The sequence below is a fragment of the Typopeltis vanoorti genome, chromosome 13, assembly GCF_054136105.1.
Source record: "Typopeltis vanoorti isolate ZY-2024b chromosome 13, IOZ_Tvanoo_1.0, whole genome shotgun sequence".
Taxonomy (NCBI): Eukaryota; Metazoa; Arthropoda; class Arachnida; order Uropygi; family Thelyphonidae; genus Typopeltis; species Typopeltis vanoorti.
The window spans coordinates 87172433-87189792 of NC_143561.1; the positions used below are offsets into that span (position 1 = coordinate 87172433).

At 37.0% G+C, this 17360-nt stretch overlaps 1 protein-coding gene across 1 annotated transcript in view; it reads left to right on the top strand.

Moving 5' to 3' along the window:
* Nucleotides 1-17360, top strand: part of LOC150100337 (pentatricopeptide repeat-containing protein 2, mitochondrial-like) — a 249260-nt gene that overhangs the window by 176103 nt on the left and 55797 nt on the right. The gene's annotated exons all lie outside the window — the stretch shown is intronic.

Sequence of the window (17360 nt, forward strand, 5' to 3'; positions counted from 1 at the left end):
GAATAAAAATAAAAAATCATTCACCAAATTCATAATGCCCACTGCCTTTGTTGTTTCTTTCAAGTGTTTACAAAAAAGAAATTCCTCTTTTATTTCATTCTGATGTGTATATATCTAGTAAAAACAAGAAGCTATCCGTAGTTAGAGACATCAGTTGATTCATCCCACTATAAACTAATTCTTGCCAGACTTTTCTTGATTTCCTCTACTACCTGTATGTCTTCTGACATTTCTTGAATCCGATCACAAATTGTATTATTTAATAATGGTATTTGTGCAATTTTCTCTTTTGTTTCTTTACCACACATCAACTCAACCATGTCCATAGCACACGTGTTCTCTAATGTCTCAGCAATTGTGTGTGGTTTCTTTTCTTTGGCTACCCTCAATGCGACGCGATAACTGGCCTCCAGTGCTGGCTTCTTCGGGGTAATAAATCCATGGTCATGAAGTTTGATATTCTTATCAAATCATGCTCGTTTTATTCTAAATGAGGACTCTGTCTCGTTAGAATGTTCGGGATGAACATCCTAAGATGCTGTCTCAATTTTGATGGGATCATACTGCCATTACTGAATATCTTTGAGCAAATGAAGCACTGCGGCTTTTGCACACCTTCTTTGTCAAGCACAAAAGTAAAACCATATTGCACATATGAATCTTTTTAACAAAGTTTCTTTGATAGGGTCATTCCCTGTGTCTGCAAAAATAATATTTTTGTTGTATATAAATTCTGCTCTAACCTTTCATTTTAAAAATAAGCTAAAAATAAATAATATTTTAATGTATTTAAATCTTGATCTATCCTTTCATTTTTAGAATAGGCTAAAAATAAACTATAAGTTACTTACGATTAGATTAAAATTTAGTCAGCAAAAGTGAAGTTGTTAAAAGTAATTTAGCTAACCTATGTTTATCACTAAAATGTGTGTACTGTGAGCATGTCGAAATGAAGTAGTTGGAGTATGTACCATATAGTATATCATGCACATGTGCAGGAAGTGCAGAGGCGAGCCCTGATCTGGCAGTTTCACTAGCTATCGGGAATCTTAACTGGACATTTTGAGTTATCGGACCCTGCAGTGAGAAAAAAGTCTATGTAACCTCACTGTATCCGAAAAGAGACCTGATATGTTGCTGGTATGGCTGAGAGACAGTACCAACATGGAATAGTCTGGAAATGTTGATAGCATAATATACTTATTAACCTGCTATTCACCGTACCCCCTGAGGGGGTACGGATACCCCAGGTTGGGAACGCCTGATATAGGATATCGTATCGGTTTATGCGATTGTAAGGAAGTTGCATAGTGAAAGTCTTTGTGTTTTTTGAAGTTGTAGTTTGACGAATACATTCCATAGTTAAGTAGTTGATTTGATGTTGTGTGTTCTTTCTGAATGAAAAATTTTTATTTAATTACATTAGTGTGAAGGCTCATTCTCTTAATGGGTTTAAGAGTTAAATAGGTTAAGTTACACAAGCTATCCTGAAATGTGAATCTGTGTGCAGGTTTGATTTGGAGTTTAGTTTCAGGTGTTTTCTTATTTATTTGAATTTGAAGTTTTAAAAAACTCAGAGTGTGGGGGAAGAAAGTAAAGATATATATTCCCCCCCACACACACACATATACAGGTGAATTGTATACCAAGGTGTTGGCTATTAAGATGTGTTAGGAGTGTGTTAGGTTCAAAGGTTTCTATGAAATAGTTTGTGTGAGATGAGGTGAAGTGGAGACCCCATCACTGTGCCCCCTATTTGCTTGTAAGTGTTTCTTTCCAAACAAGGTAGCCTGTATTCATGGTGAACTTAAACAAGACTGAGATATTAGAAGGAAATTATGCCTAGATGAGGTCCAACAAGGTGTCCTTCAAAGGAACGTTAGTGAAACATCAAACTTACCATTACATCAGTGTGTTGGAGTGTTAGGTTTTCTATACTGGCCTTAATGTGGGCAGAGCTTTTAATGTGTGAGATAGTGTTTGATAGTATATTAGGTGAGCACGTTGGCTAAGTGTTTGGCTAGTTTGTATATGGGTGAATCAATTTTGGGCAGGCCATATATCTGGGGGGGGGTCTGAAATTGTATTATTGTTTAAGTTTATTTGCAATCTCAAGAGGTAGCTTTTATTTATTTTATTATATATATTTTTTTTGGCACCTGTAGAGTGCTCTGATCTATAGGATCATAATTCAGAGAGTAGTAAGAACGGTCCTTAAGTAGAGAGGTAAGTGTGTGTATAATCATGTTGGTTGATGATTACAATGAAATTTCTTTTATCTGCTTTTGTAATTATAATCCTTTTGCTATTTTTCATTTCAACTAATGCTTGATATTCCTTGCGGGTGAGGTTGCTTCTTGGCAGTTTTGCTTATATTCAGAGATTTGCTACATGCACTCTAATGTTTGCCAAAGGTTGGTAGTGAATAGAGGGAAGAGTTATCAGGAAGGCTATGAATACCTCTTTTAATTTGTATCATAATATCTTCAGAAGGTATTTTTTTTTAGGTACAATGGCATAGTTGTGGCCATGACTTAGTGTGCTAACAGCTTTTGATTTGAGTATGAAGGGAAAACAGGTTTATTAGTTTTTTTATAGTAGTTGTTGAGGCTTAGAAGTAGAATTTTTTAGTAATTTTTCATATTCACTTGATGTGCTAACTTTTTACGTTTTGGAATTGTCTGGAAGTGTCGGAGATATATAAGAGGATTGTCCAGAGACTGGCATTCACTGTAGTAGCAAGCTCCTCTTTCAATGCCTCTTGAGATTACAAATAAACTTAAAACATATGATTTGAGGCCCCCTATCCCAGATATATGGATTTGCCTAAAATTCACGAACAGAATATGCCACTTTACTCTGTTGTGGATGGCATTGTTCCACTCATATATTAAAATTCCAAAAAACCACACTCACCCCCCTCTCTCCCAATAACAGCGACTGCACCAAATCTATTACCATGACATATATGTGAGACACATCTGAAACGTTGTCAAAAGTTCTAAAAAGATAAACTTATTGCCACATATACAGACCATATAAAAAAAAAAATTGGCATCCCTTATTCTCTTTCCCAGAGACCAGCTGCAGTCCCTAGACCTTTCAGGAAGTATCTAGGGGTCTGCCAAGTTCCATTCAGTTGTCAGAAGTCCTGTAATGGCCATACAGGCAGGAGAGCACATCAGAATTGCAGAAAACCAAAGTAGTCACTCAGGGCTTGCTGACCAACTAGATACTATGGGGGAAAAAAAAGCCACCGTACTCCACAGAAGCAAATCAAATATGAAAGACTGTTCCTGGTATCTGCCTGAGCCTTAAGGAACTATTCTAATTAATATACAGTATATGTTGAAAGTTTTTTTTCACTTGGCTATGCTATAAATTAAATATGCAAAGAAATTATATCCTTGGTTTAACCCTTCATCTAAGTGTAAGCAAATGAAGTATGCACATAAAATTTTAAAATAACAGTGATTCTGGTGGGTAGAAGGAACGACAGGATCATGCGAATGAAATTGGGTCTCGGAGAAGAGCGGGTGGTCGTATTATGTGTATATGCCCCGCAAGTTGGTTGTACAGCAGAGGAAAAAGATGAGTTCTGGAACGTGTTAGATGAAGGAATGAGGGAATTGGAAGAAAATGAGATGGTGATTGTCGGAGGAGACTGAACGGGCACATAGGAAGACAGAATAGAGACTGTGAAAGGGTGCATGGTGGCCACGGAGTGGGAATGATGAACCAGGAAGGAGAGAGGGTTGTGGACTTTGCAGTAGCCTTTGATCTGGCAATTGTGAACTCGTTTTTCTTCAAGAGGGAAGAACATTTGATAACATTTAGAAGTGGTAACAACAGCTCACAAATTGACTACATTTTGACTAGAAGAAAACATCTTAAGGTTGTGACAAATTGTAAAGTAATTCCAACAGATCAAGTAGCACAACAACGCCGACTGCTGCGCGCAGACCTTAAAATAAGATCGAAGATAAGAACTTCTTCTGGTTGCCATGGGATGAAGACAATTAAGTGGTTTCGCTTAAAAGAGGAGAGTGTGAGGAATCGTTTTAGGGAGAGAGTGTTAGAGAGGATTTCGGATGGACTGGAAAGTGTACAAGATTGGTGGAAACATAATTAAAAAGTAATCCTGAGCTGTGCAATCGAGGTGCTTAGTGAGACATCTGGAAAGATTACAGAGCAGAAGAAGGGTTGGTGGTGGAATAATGATATACAAGTGGCAGTGACAGCTAAGAGGAAGGCAAAGCAGAAGTGGGATGAGTCAAGAGTGGAAGAGGACGGAGAGGTGTACAAAGAGAGAAAGCAAGAAGCCAAGAGAGTTGTGGCACAGGCGAAGGCCATGGCATATCAAGATCTGTATGATCAATTAGAAACAAAGGAAGGACAGAGAAAAATTTACCAACTAGCGAAATGTAGAAATAAAGCAGCTAAGGACATCTTACATGTGAGGCAGATCAAAGATGCTGAAGGAAGAGTATTATGGAGGAATGTGGACATAAGAAACAGATGGAAAATATACTGTGAGGGACTTTTGAATGAGGAAAATGCAAGGATTCACAGAGGAGATGGGCAGCCTTCTGAGGGGATGGTGCAGAACATCAGTAGAATGGAAGTGACGGAGGCCATGAAGAGGATGAGGAATGGAAAAACGGTGGGGCCCCCGACAGAATTCCAGTGGAGGCATGTAAGGCACTGGGGGAAGAGGGAATTGACCTGCTGTGGGACCTGTTCATGAAAGTTTGCCAACAGGAAAATATATCCGAGGAATGGAGGGAGAGTACTCTTGTTCCCATCTACAAGGGTAAAGGGGATGCACAAGACTAAAAATTACAGAGGAATAAAGTTGATGTCCCACACAATGAAGATCCTAGAAAGGGTTGTTGATGGTAGATTGAGGGAGGAGGTGGAGATTGCAAAGGAACAATTTGGCTTCATGCCTGGTAGATCAACAACAGATGCTATCTTTGGGTTACGACAGATGATGGAAAAATATCGAGAGAAACAAAGGGAGCTACATCTGGTATTTATTGATCTGGAGAAAGTATACGATAGAGTGCCAAGGCAAGAAGTCTGGAGGTGTCTGAGGGAGAAGAAGGTGCCGGAGAAATATGTCAGGTTGGTGCGGGAAATGTACAGAAATGTGAAGACAAGTGTTCGGACCTGTTTGGGACAGAAAGAAAGTTTTCAAGTAACAGTTGGCTTGCATCAAGGGTCAGCATTAAGTCCGTTTCTGTTTAATATTGTGATGGAGGTGGTAACAGATTAGGTGAGAGAAGATGCACTTTGGACAATGTTGTATGCAGATGACATCTCGCTGTGTGTAGATTCAAGAGAAGAAGCAGAAACTAAACTGGAAAGATGGAGAAAAGTACTGGAAGAGAGAGGTATGAAACTGAGCAGAAGTAAGACAGAGTATATGTGTTGCGTAGTGGGGCAGTGGCCAGGAGACAGATCTGGAGCTGGAAGGAAATGTCATCAGGAAGGTGAGAGACTTTAGACTCTTAGGTTCAACAGTGGAAGAAGATGGAGTAGCTGAGAAGAGTGGGATGCAGAATACAAGTGGGTTGGAGGAACTGGAGGGAGATGGCTGGAGTGTTATGCGATAAGAGGGTGCCGATCAATCTGAAAGGCAAAATTTATAGGACAGTAGTGAGGCCAGCTATGACATATGCTATAGAAACTGTGGCCCTGAGGAAAAATAACATCAGCAGAATGGAAGTAGCAGAGATGAGAATGCTTAGGTGGATGTGTGGTGTGACCAGAATGGATCATCTGAGAAATGACTATGTCAGGGGAACAGTGAAAGTTACGAACTTAGGAGCGAAAATACAGGAGGCAAGGTTGAGATGGTTTGGTCATGTGATGAGGAGGGAGGACGAATATGTGGGAAGAAGGGTCATGCAGATGGATGTGCTAGGAAGGCGGAAGTGTGGGTAGCCAAAGAAGAGATGGAGGGAGCTGGTAGAAGAGGACGAAGATGAAGAACTTGGATGTGGTGACAGCCCAAGACAGGAAGGTGTGGAGGAGACTCATAACAAACAGTGACCCCAATTAAGTGGGAGAAGCTGCAGAAGAAGAAGAAGAAGTGATTCTGGTGGGAAGGCTTATATGTTGGTCATCCAGAATGGTATTATTTAAGGAAATGAATAGACACACACACACAGTATAAAAAAGAGGTGCTTTGCATTATGAGTTACTAAGGCAATTGACATGAAGTCATTAGCTTCTATATATAAGTAATCAAGTCTGAAGATTATGACTTCATGTCAGTTGCCTTAGTAACTCATAATGCAAACCACCTTTTTTATATACTGTGCGTGTGTCTATTCATTTCCTTAAATAATACCATTATGGATGACCAACATATAAGCCTTCCCACCAGAATTACCATTATTTTAAAATTTTATGCAAAGTCCGTATATAAGTAAAGTATTCAAGTAAACATCTTGCATCCTAAATATCTGTTTTAAATTCTACTCATTCTTAGCTAATACAGGTATAACATCAGCAAAACATATGTAGCTGCACTTCACCTACATTTACCCTCTTCTTTTACTACTTCCATTGCACGTATGTATCTTTCATGGTTAAAGTTTTTCACAGCTATTGGGCATGCTTTAAAAAATTATTTATCATCATCATCATCATCAAATTCCTGCCATGTACCCACAAGGGGTGTACAGGATATGATAGTACTACATGAAAAATTTACATCATTACTAATTTCCTATCTACAATTTTCCTCCAAATCAGTTTGTTACTTGTCAAGACTCCAACATTATCAGATCTTATATTTCTATCGTCTAAGGCACTTTGTACCGTATCAATCCACCTATATCTTGGTCTTCCTCTGGGTCGTTTTGCTGCCAACCTGCAGAGAACACTTGTTTTGCTAATCTTTCCTCGCCCATTCTGTTTGAGTGACCATACCACCTGAAATTAGCTCTGCTAAATCATTCCTGGATGCCGACAATGTCAAGTTCTTTCCTAATATCCTTGTTTTTAATATGCTATTGGCATTGATGCCATCTGTTCACGCCTATAATCTTTCTCAGGACTCTCATATCTGCGGTCTCTAGTTTTTGGTCAAGTGTTTTACTTCTGACCCAGCTCTCAGATCCATAAGTTAAAACTGGTTTGAACACTGTCTTGTATACAGCTAATTTAGTGTTCCGACTAATTTCTCTCTTATTCCATATGAATTTATTCACTTGACTTCCCACCATACCAGCTTTGCTGATTCTGTTGTCTATTTCTATATTTAATTTACCATCTTCAGTAAAAATCGTGTCTAAGTAGCTGAAATGTTTTACTTGTTCCACAGTTTCTCCATTCACAACACAGTTGACATTTTCAATGATTCTGCCTATTTTCATTGTCAATGTCTTTTTATTGCTGAACTTCATACCATATCTATTACAACAACTATTCAATTTAGTCAGAGAATCTTGCAGACTTGTAGCGGATTTATTTAGAAGTATAACATCGTCTGCATAAAGCAAACAGCTGACATTTATATTTCCAATTCTAATATCATGTTTAATACCACTTTCCTTCATAATGTGATCCATATAGATAACGAATAACAGAGGAGATAATGTACAACCTTGTCTCACACCAGATTTAACATTAAACCATCTTCCTGTACTTCCTTCAATTCTAACTGCTGACTTACAACTCAAATAAAGACTAAGTATTGCTTGATATAATGCCCCATTGACACCATATGACTGAAGCATATTGAATAGCTTCTCTCTTGGCACCTTATCATGTGCCTTTTCCAAATCGACAAAACTTAAATACAGATCTTTGTTATATTCCCATGCTTTCTCGACTATTTGTCGTAAAGTGAAGATCTGATCCTGACAGCCTCTGTTTGGCCTGAATCCAGCTTGTTCTTCACCAAGCTTTTCTTCCACAATTCTTCTCAACCGTTTCTCTAGTATACTTGCATAGATCTTGCCAGGAAGGAACACTCAGTACAGAAATACCTCTGTAATTCTCAAGTGCAGTTTTATTTCCCTTTTTATATATGGGTACTATGAGAGCTCTACTCCAATCATTGGGAATTCGTCCCTCTGTCCAGGCTTTCTGAACTATGCGGTGCAGCCACTGTAAGACTCTTGTACCACCATACTTCATCATTTCTGGTCGAATATCATCTACTCAAGCTGCCTTTCCACATTTCAAGCCTTTGATGGCTTTTTCTACTTCAAGTAAGGATATGTATTCCTGACTGCATGCCTGGTCAGTGTTTTTTACCACTGTGCTGTCATCACTGCCTGTTTCATTTAGCAGTTTTTCAAAGTAATTACTCCATACTTCAAGGATATCTTTTTCTCCAGTTTTCATGTCACCTTTATCATCTCTAACTCCTTTTACAGCACTCTTTCCTCCATTCCTAGGATTCTTCAACAACCTCCAGAATATTTTGCCACCTTCTTGATATTTATTTTCTATATTCTTGCCAAAGTCCTCCCATGACTTTTGTTTAGCTAGTTTTACACTGTGTTTAGCATTCTTGCATTTGTCTCTATATTCTCTACGAGCACAAGCTGACTTATTTGACAGGAACTTTTGATATGCTTTCTTCTTTTCCTTCACTGCCTCTTCAACTTCCTGTGTCCACCAGGGAGTTCTGATTTTTTTATCCTTGCAGACAACCTCAGCACATGACTCTCTGGCAGAATCAATGTTTTCTTCAGAGTTTGCCACTGAATCTCCATGGTTTGATTCCTGTTCTCAAACTATTTCATTTTTTCATCAATAATCTTTGTGTATTTTAGTCTACAGTTCACATGTGAGAGCTGCCCAACTTTTATTTACTTTAAAACTTTCTTACGTCATTCTTTTCAGTATGAAATTCAATTTTAACCTGCTCAAGACTAAATAGTGATCGCTTCCAATTTCAAATCCTCTGAATACTCTGGTGTCCTGCACCAGGGAGAAAACATCACTATCAACAATAACATAGTGAATGAGACTTTTCTTATTCCTAGCCTCTTCTCTCCATGTGAATTTGTGCACATTTTTATGTTGGAACATGGTGTTAGTAATAACCAGTCCATGTTCTGAGCAGAAATCCAACAGATTTTTGCCATTATTATTAGCTTTGCTCTTTTCTCCAAATTTTCCCAAAATATTTTTGTTTGTCTGACAATCATTTCCTACTCTGCTATTTAGATCCCCAACAAGGACCAGCTTTTCCTTTTTCATTGTGTCCGTTGCTTTTTCTAAAGCCTCAAAAAATTCCTCCACTTCTACCTTAGTAGAACCTTCTGTGGGACCATAGGCACAAATAAGTCTCATTGTCCATTTCCCCATTCTCATATTTGCCCACATTACTCTACTTGAGACTGACTGCCATTCAAGAAGATTAGCCTCGTATTTTGTGTTGAATACTATGGCTACTCCTTCTTTTCCTTGATTGCCATTGCCTGAATATAACATTTTGTATTTATTGTTCAGAAAGATCTCACCAGTTTTTGTCTTTTTTGTTTCAGTCACCCCTATTATGTCGATCTGGTACTTATCTAATTCCTCAGCTAGCTCCATTTCTTTGCCATTCAGGCTTCTTACATTGATAGTACCGATCTTTAACTCTGGTGATGTTGAGTTGGGGTTTATTTTCAGATTTGTTCCAGTAGCTGACTTTTCGCTGTTCCCCTGGTTTCCTGACGAAAACAACGGGGGCTTCGTTTAACCTGGCGACGCCCCAGCCGGCGTGAAATTTTGTCATGTTGTACCATCATTTTTTTATTTTGGTTTAACCAATAAGAATACAATTTGGTCGGCTAAATCCCAAATTGCCAGCCCATCCTCATTCGTTCAGTATCCAAGTAGATACCCAACAGGGTGCACCATGTGATGGTGAGGATTGGATATTAGGTCAGAAGCCCTGGTCGGTTCTCCGCATTCCATTAATGGCTATGTGGAGGTCTCCTCTCAGTTTTACAGCTTTGACTCTTAGATATATAATGAATGATAAAATAGAAAGTAATTTATTTATAAAGCACTACTAGTTTTGTCCTTCTAGAAGACTTCATCATGTGCATTACACAGAAGTGACAAAATAAAGATACATTAAAAAAAAAATTTAAAAAAAACAACATTACTTGAGTACATCTGCTTTTGAGTCATTAGAACAGGCAACTGACATGAAGAAAATGGTAAAAGTAGTCCATGTTGGAAATCTGAACAGCAGAATTGGAAACAAATCCCTCCAAGCATATAGAAGCATTTGGGGAAAATTTGGAGTAAAGGGCAACGCTAATAATAATGTTAAGTATTTACCAGACTATTGCTCAGGACACGGACTAGTCTTTATTTACACCATGTTTCGACATAAAGATGTGCATGAGTTCACATGGAGAGAAGATACAAGAAATAAGAAAAGCCTCATTGACTATGTCATTGTTGATGGTATATATTCATGCTCATTTAGGATACTAGAGTATACAGAGGATTTGAAATTTGAAATGACCATTACTTAGTACTAAGCAAGAAAAATGGATATCACATTGAAAAGAACAGTATGTAAAAAAGTTTTAAAAAGAATTCAAGTTGAGCAGCTTCCACAAGTAAATTCTAAATTCAACTATACAAACATTATTGAATAAAAAATGAAAAAACAAATTGAAAACAAGAACCAAACCTTGGACTTTTAGTGGCAAACTCTGAAGAAGAAAATACTGATTGATTCAGCTAGGGAGGTATGTGGCGAAGTTGTCTGCAAGGACAGAAAAATAAGAACACCATTGTGGACACAAGTTAAAAGAAGCAGTTCTGGAAAAGAGAAGAAAGTGTAAATTATATCGTTTTCTTTTCTTTGTCTTTTGTTGTTCTTTCGGGTTTTCGTTATTTCCATTGCTCTATCATAAATGTTTTTATTCTACTCACTTATTACTTAATTTTCGTAAATTCCTTTTTTTAGTCTTATCTTTACCTTGCTACTCTATTTACCCTAATCCTTAAGTTCTACCTTCGGTATTTTTTCCTTATGCCGGAGATCTCTAGAATTTTATTATTTATTTATGACTGTGCCACTAAAGTTCTCCTAATTGCAAAAGAAGACATTCACATCCCCAGTGAATTCTAATTAATCAGCTATATATCCTTTCTTGGCCAAGGTTTGCAGTCATGGCTTCAATTGCGTTTTCTATCTTAATTCACTTCTTATCTTATGGTTCTTGCTTATAGGATCGAATTAAGTTTTTTTTTTTTTTGATCAGTGCATTGCAAAAGATAAATCAGACGACACCTTTGTATAATAATAAACAGGCATATTTAATGACTAATTGAATAATTGTTCACAATACAAAAAATCAGTTGAGATCATCCTCTAAAATTTCAGTTATGCAATTAAATATAACACTTAAGGTATCCTTTCATAATCGCTCACTTAATTCTCATCAATCAAATTTACGTCACAAACAACAAGTAATAACATATACATACAGATATTACGGAAGCATACAATTACCATATACCAGTTTCAATTATGCACCTAATATAACTCTCAAGGTAATCTCTTATAACCACTTAATGAAATATAAATACTTGCATCAGCAGAATTCTTAACTCCTGAGCTCAATCAAATTTACTTTACAAACAACAAGTAAACATAATAGCATAGACTTATCATGAATATATATATAGTTATCAATCCAGTCATGTAGTCCAATTTGCCTTTCGGGAAATTAACTGTGCACAGTTTCACATCCATTTTACAGTTACACACATCCACTAGCGTTATTCACATGTAAGTTATTATTTCCATATTCTAATTATCTTATCAGTTCATTAGGGGTTTCTCTTACATCACAAAATTTAAACGAACAAACAGACTCACATGGGTATCTTCCTGTCTTGTGCAAACCTTCCTTCTCTGCTCGATTCGGCATTTCAAGTTTCCCTCTTTGTTTTGTGTTTTGGAATTCTTCAGAGTTACAGAGCACCGATGAGTCGTCGCGTTAGCTAGCGGGATATGAGGAGAGATTTTCTGGCATCTTGAACGGTCCAGTGAAGAACTATGACAGTCGGGGCATGCGCAGACTCGATAGAGCGGCAGAGCATTAGGACTGACTCGGCTAGATTTCTCCTTATTTGATCGCCTCCGGATATCCTTAACTGTGAACTGGAGCGGCTCTTGGTGGAGGGACCTTCCTCTGGCTAACGACCTCTCTCAAACTCAGGTGGTCAAGATGAAAAAAAGCCGCCTTGTCTCTTAAGATCCATGCCTTATATCCACCTGTACAGCGGATATAAGTTTTTGGAACCCCTTATGTTCTCGTGCAAATCTTGCATATAGTTACGAGAACCCCAGACAATATTTCGTGACTCATGATTCTCGAACTTTCGCCGACTTCCTTAATTTCCCTCTTCACGTCTTTAATCCGATTTTGTGGCCTTCGGAACTTCCTTTTTATTCACGCCGCCTCTTTCTGTACTGACCTTGAAGTTCACCTGAGATTGAACTTGCAAACAACTATCAAAGAATCTACCGATTTCAAGGCGTTGCCTTCAACAATTCTACATGTTTTGCTTAAGTAATGAGCAAGTTAATTCCCTTTGTGCTTATCATATTCTTTATACAATAATTTAACATAACAAAATAGAAATATTTGTACAAGGTTTTTAGGATGTATTCCTTCTGTAAAAAGTTGATGTATTAGAAAAATTACAATTTGTGCAACATCAAATTTTTACAAAAGCATACCAAAAGCTCTTAGCAAATAAGTCAGCAGATGCCTTAAGAGAGCTAAGCTGTGTGTAAAAGTAGCTAAACAAAAGTCATGGGAAGACTTTGGTAAGTATATTGAAAAGAAATATCAGCAAGGTTGTAAAATGTTCTAGAGACTACTGAATAAGCTTAAAAATGAAGGAAAGAGTACTGTAAAAGGAATCAAAAAATGATAAAGGTGACATGAAAACTGAAGATAAGGATATCCAAGATGTTTGGGGTAATTACTTTGAAAGCCTGCTAAATGAACCAAGCAGTGACAGACCCATACTAAAAAATTTTCGAGAGGAATGCAAAGAGGAGTACACATCAATACTGAGGTAGAAAAGCTATCAAAACCTTGCAATGTGGAAAGGCAGCTGGAGTAGATGATATTTGACCAGAAATGCTTAAGTGTTGTTATTATTATATAATATCTCCAAGGAGTTGAAACACTCATCGAGGGAGAGCACCTGCTCTACAGCTCTCTGTCTACACGACTGAAGTTGCCAACTACAGCAAACCACATCATCTATACCATTGCCATCTACTGCCCACGGCAGGATTTGAACGTGCAGCCTTTTGGCTGGAGAATGGGTACATTAACTGGTCGGCCAACCAGGCCATCTGCAGTGGTTACTGCATAATTCACAGGACCTGGTCAGAAGTTCAAATTCCCAATGATTGGAGTGGAACTCTCATAATACCCATCTATAAAAAAGGGACTAAAACTGAATGTGAGAATTACAGAGGAATTTCTCTACTGAATGTGTTCCAGATAAAATTTTTGCAAGCATACTTCAAAAGAGGTTGAGAAAGATTGTGGAAAAGAAACTTGGAGAATAACAAACTGGGTTCATGCCAAATAAAGGTTGTCAAGATCAGATTTTCACTTTAAGACAAATAGTTGAGAAATAAATCGTGGGAATATGACAAGGATCTGTACTTAAGTTTTGTAGATCTAGAAAAGGCATATGACACGATGCCTAGAGAAAAGCTTTTCAAAACACTACAATTATATAGGTGAATGGAACATTATACAGAGGAATACATTGTCTATATTTAAGTTGTCAGTCAGCAGTTAGAATTGAAGGAAATACAGGAAGATTGTTTGATTTAAAATCAGGGGTAAAGCAAGGAATTGGAGATTTGACATCTCCAATGTTAAGCTTAGAGATATTAAACTTAGCTCTTTGCTTTATGCAGATGATGTTGTACTCCTAAACACATCTAGTGCAAGTCTCCAGGATTCACTGACTAAATTTTGGCATGAAAAATCAGCCATAAAAAGACAAACTATGAAAATAGGCAGGAGCATAGACAACTTTAGCTGCATTCAGAATGCAGTGAAGTTAAATTCTTAAATGGCAATCCTATAGAACAAGTAAAATATTTCAGCTATATAGGCACAGTTTTTAGTGAAGATGACAGGTTAAATCTGGAAATAGGCAACAGAATAAGCAAAGTTGAATAAGCCAGCTGAATAAATTTATATGGAATAGGAGAGAAATTAGCCAAAACACCCAACCAGTAGTACACAAGGCAGTGTTCAAACCAGTTTTTAGTTATGGATCTGAGAGATGGGTTAAAAATAAAGCACTTGATCAAAGACTAGAGACCACAGATATGAGGGTTCTGAGAAAAATTTGGGGAGTGAACCATTGGCATCAATGGAAGAATCATATTAGAAATGAAGATATTAGAAAAGAACTTGAAATTATTATCATTCAGGAATGAATCGCACAGATAATCTAAGGTGGCATGACCACTTAAATAGAATGGGTGAAGAAAGGTGAACAAACCAGGTGTTTAATGCCAAGATGGCAGGAAAGAGACTGAGAGCAAGACCAAGGTCTAGGTGGATTGATTCAATCAGAAGTGCGAAATGTTAGATATAACAATATTGGAGTTCTCGTAAGTAATAGATTGTTTGCAGGAAAATTGTGGATAGGAGATTAATATGTCAACTTAATCATGTAGTGCTATCATAGTAACCTGAACACCCCTTGGTTGTACCTATCAGGGAATTGATGATGATGAATACATCTACCAGAGTTTTAAAGTATCAATAGATTGCTCATGTTTGAACGAATTCTCAGACTATCTGAGTTGTTGTTGTTATCATGGACAAGTATGTGGTCTCGTGACTGGCATAGCTGAATATCAGAGCAGTTTCAATCAGAAAGGTTGTGACTGAGGTTGACTTTAAGGTGAACAGGATTTAGTGCAATTTCTATTGATTAAAAGATTTTTCTTTCAAGTTCATTACAGCATTTATATATGATTTCAGATCTACCCCAGTGTATAGTGGATTGATGGTTGTCTGAATGGGAAGAATTAAGGAAACACACACACACACGCAATCTACCCCAGTGTATAGTGGATTCATGGTTGTCTGAATGGGAAGAATTAAGGAAACACACACACACACACACACACACACACACACACACACACACACACACACACACACACACACACACAGGGTAGTCTGTAAGTCACAAAGGGGTTTAAAGTGTGAATAACTTTTTTAATTATTAGTTTTTTCATTTTATATTTAGCAGGTATTCTAAGGAACATTTGGGAAATTTGATCATGGGAAAGTTCACAACCTAACAATGAACCATAATCATGCAATTTTATTTTGAAAATCGGCATTCAATTTCATCATTCTCCAGATCTGACAATTCTGACTTCTTTCTTTGGGATTACCTAAAACAAAAGGGTACCTGATTAAGCTGCAGACAAACCAACAGAAAGAGAATTACAGTGCTATAATTTCATGCCGAAATTATAACACTGCAGTCAGAAACATTAACAGCTGTTCATGGAACATGCCATAGAAAGGGCCCTGCCTTTGCAAAGTTGAAAGCATTTACGTGATGTGATATTTTTCATAACTAATAAAAAAAAAAACCCTCCAGTATTTCATTATAACAAAGAAAGGAATAGAAATAATTGATTAAAAAAATGTCATTAAATGTTTAAACCTCTTTGCCTGTATAACTGACTTATGGGCCACCCCTGTGTGTGTGTGTGTGTGTGTGTGTGTGTGTGTGTGTGTGTGTGTGTGTGTGTGTGTGTGTGTGTGTGTGTGTGTGTGTGTGTGTGTGTGTGTGTGTGTGTGTGGATGGATGGAAAAGTAATAATGCACAACTTTTGTCTTTCACCTTTCTTTACTTTTTTTAGTAGCTTTGATTTTCTTTATTCTTATCTTTATTTTTTGTTTGGTACACAATTCTTTAATTAGTCTTCTATCTCTACACTTTTCGAGTTGATTCATTCTTTCAAAAAGCTACTTCAGTTTTACATTGTTGAATGCCTTTTTTTCAAATTAGTAAAGATATGCTGTGTGTGTGTGTGTGTGTGTGTGTGTGTGTGTGTGTGTGTGTGTGTGTGTGTGTGTGTGTGTGTGTGTACAGCAATCCCTCGATTAATGCACTCCGATTAGTGTGTCTGTATTTTTAAGATTTAATCAATACATCTTAAAACTAAATGTTACAGATTTTAAAAATTTTCTGTTTTTAGAGAGACTTCTTTTTACATGGATCAAAGATTGTAACCAAAAACGGATCCTGCTAAACATTGGCCTTATTAAATCAAAAGCATTGTCTCTTTGTCATTTTGTATGGCTAACTATTTTAATAAAATCACTCACTAGGATGAAATAATTTAGTTACTGATTTGAAACATTTTACAAAATTATTTTTTAATGGCATACTACACTATGTTCCAAATTTACCGCCAAAATTTATGTTGTCTGCTTTACATACCATTTTCCTGATCATATCTCATGCAGTTTTCCTTTTTTATTTTAAATTATTTTCCTAACCTTTAATCATGAGTAAAAGAATTAGTGAGCAAAAAACAGTAGTCTGAAAATGATTCAAAAAGTAATCTGATTGGAAGAAAAATTTGAAATATAAAGAAAAATGAACAAGGCGAGTCCAGAGCAAAGGTAGGACAAGAACACAAAAATGAGTGAATCAACTGCTGAATACAAAGAGAAAGGTAAGGCTGCTTGAAGTTCATCATGCATGCACTGAAAATCAAAGTATTATAATGATTGAATTAGAGAGACTTCTTTTTACATGGATCGAAAATTGTAACCAAAAATGGATCCTGCTAAACACTGGCCTTATTAAATCAAAAGAATTGTCTCTTTGTAACCTGGAAAGAAAGGGCTATCAATGATAGAAAAGAAGAAGAATTCCACATTAGTGGTGGGTGATTTGAGCATTTCAAAAAGAGAATAGCTTACATAATGTTCTAATCACAGACTAAGCTGCAAGTGCAGATAAGGAGATATCCAGAGATTTTGAAGAAAATTGTGTAAGAAGGGGACTATTGTGATCAACAAATATTTAACATCAATGAAACCGGACTTTTTTTTTTTTTTGGAAGCGAATGCCTTCCAAGACTTTTCTAGCCAAATCAAAGAAATCTCAGCCTGGTTATAATAAAGTCGCAAAGTCGAATGAAATTACTGATATCAATATGTGAGCTGTTTGGAAGCACATTCTTCCAAACAGCTCACATTTCTGGTCAAATATCATCTACTCCAGCTGCCTTTCCACATTTCAAGGTTTTGATGGCTTTTCTACCTCAGGTATTGATGTGTACTCCT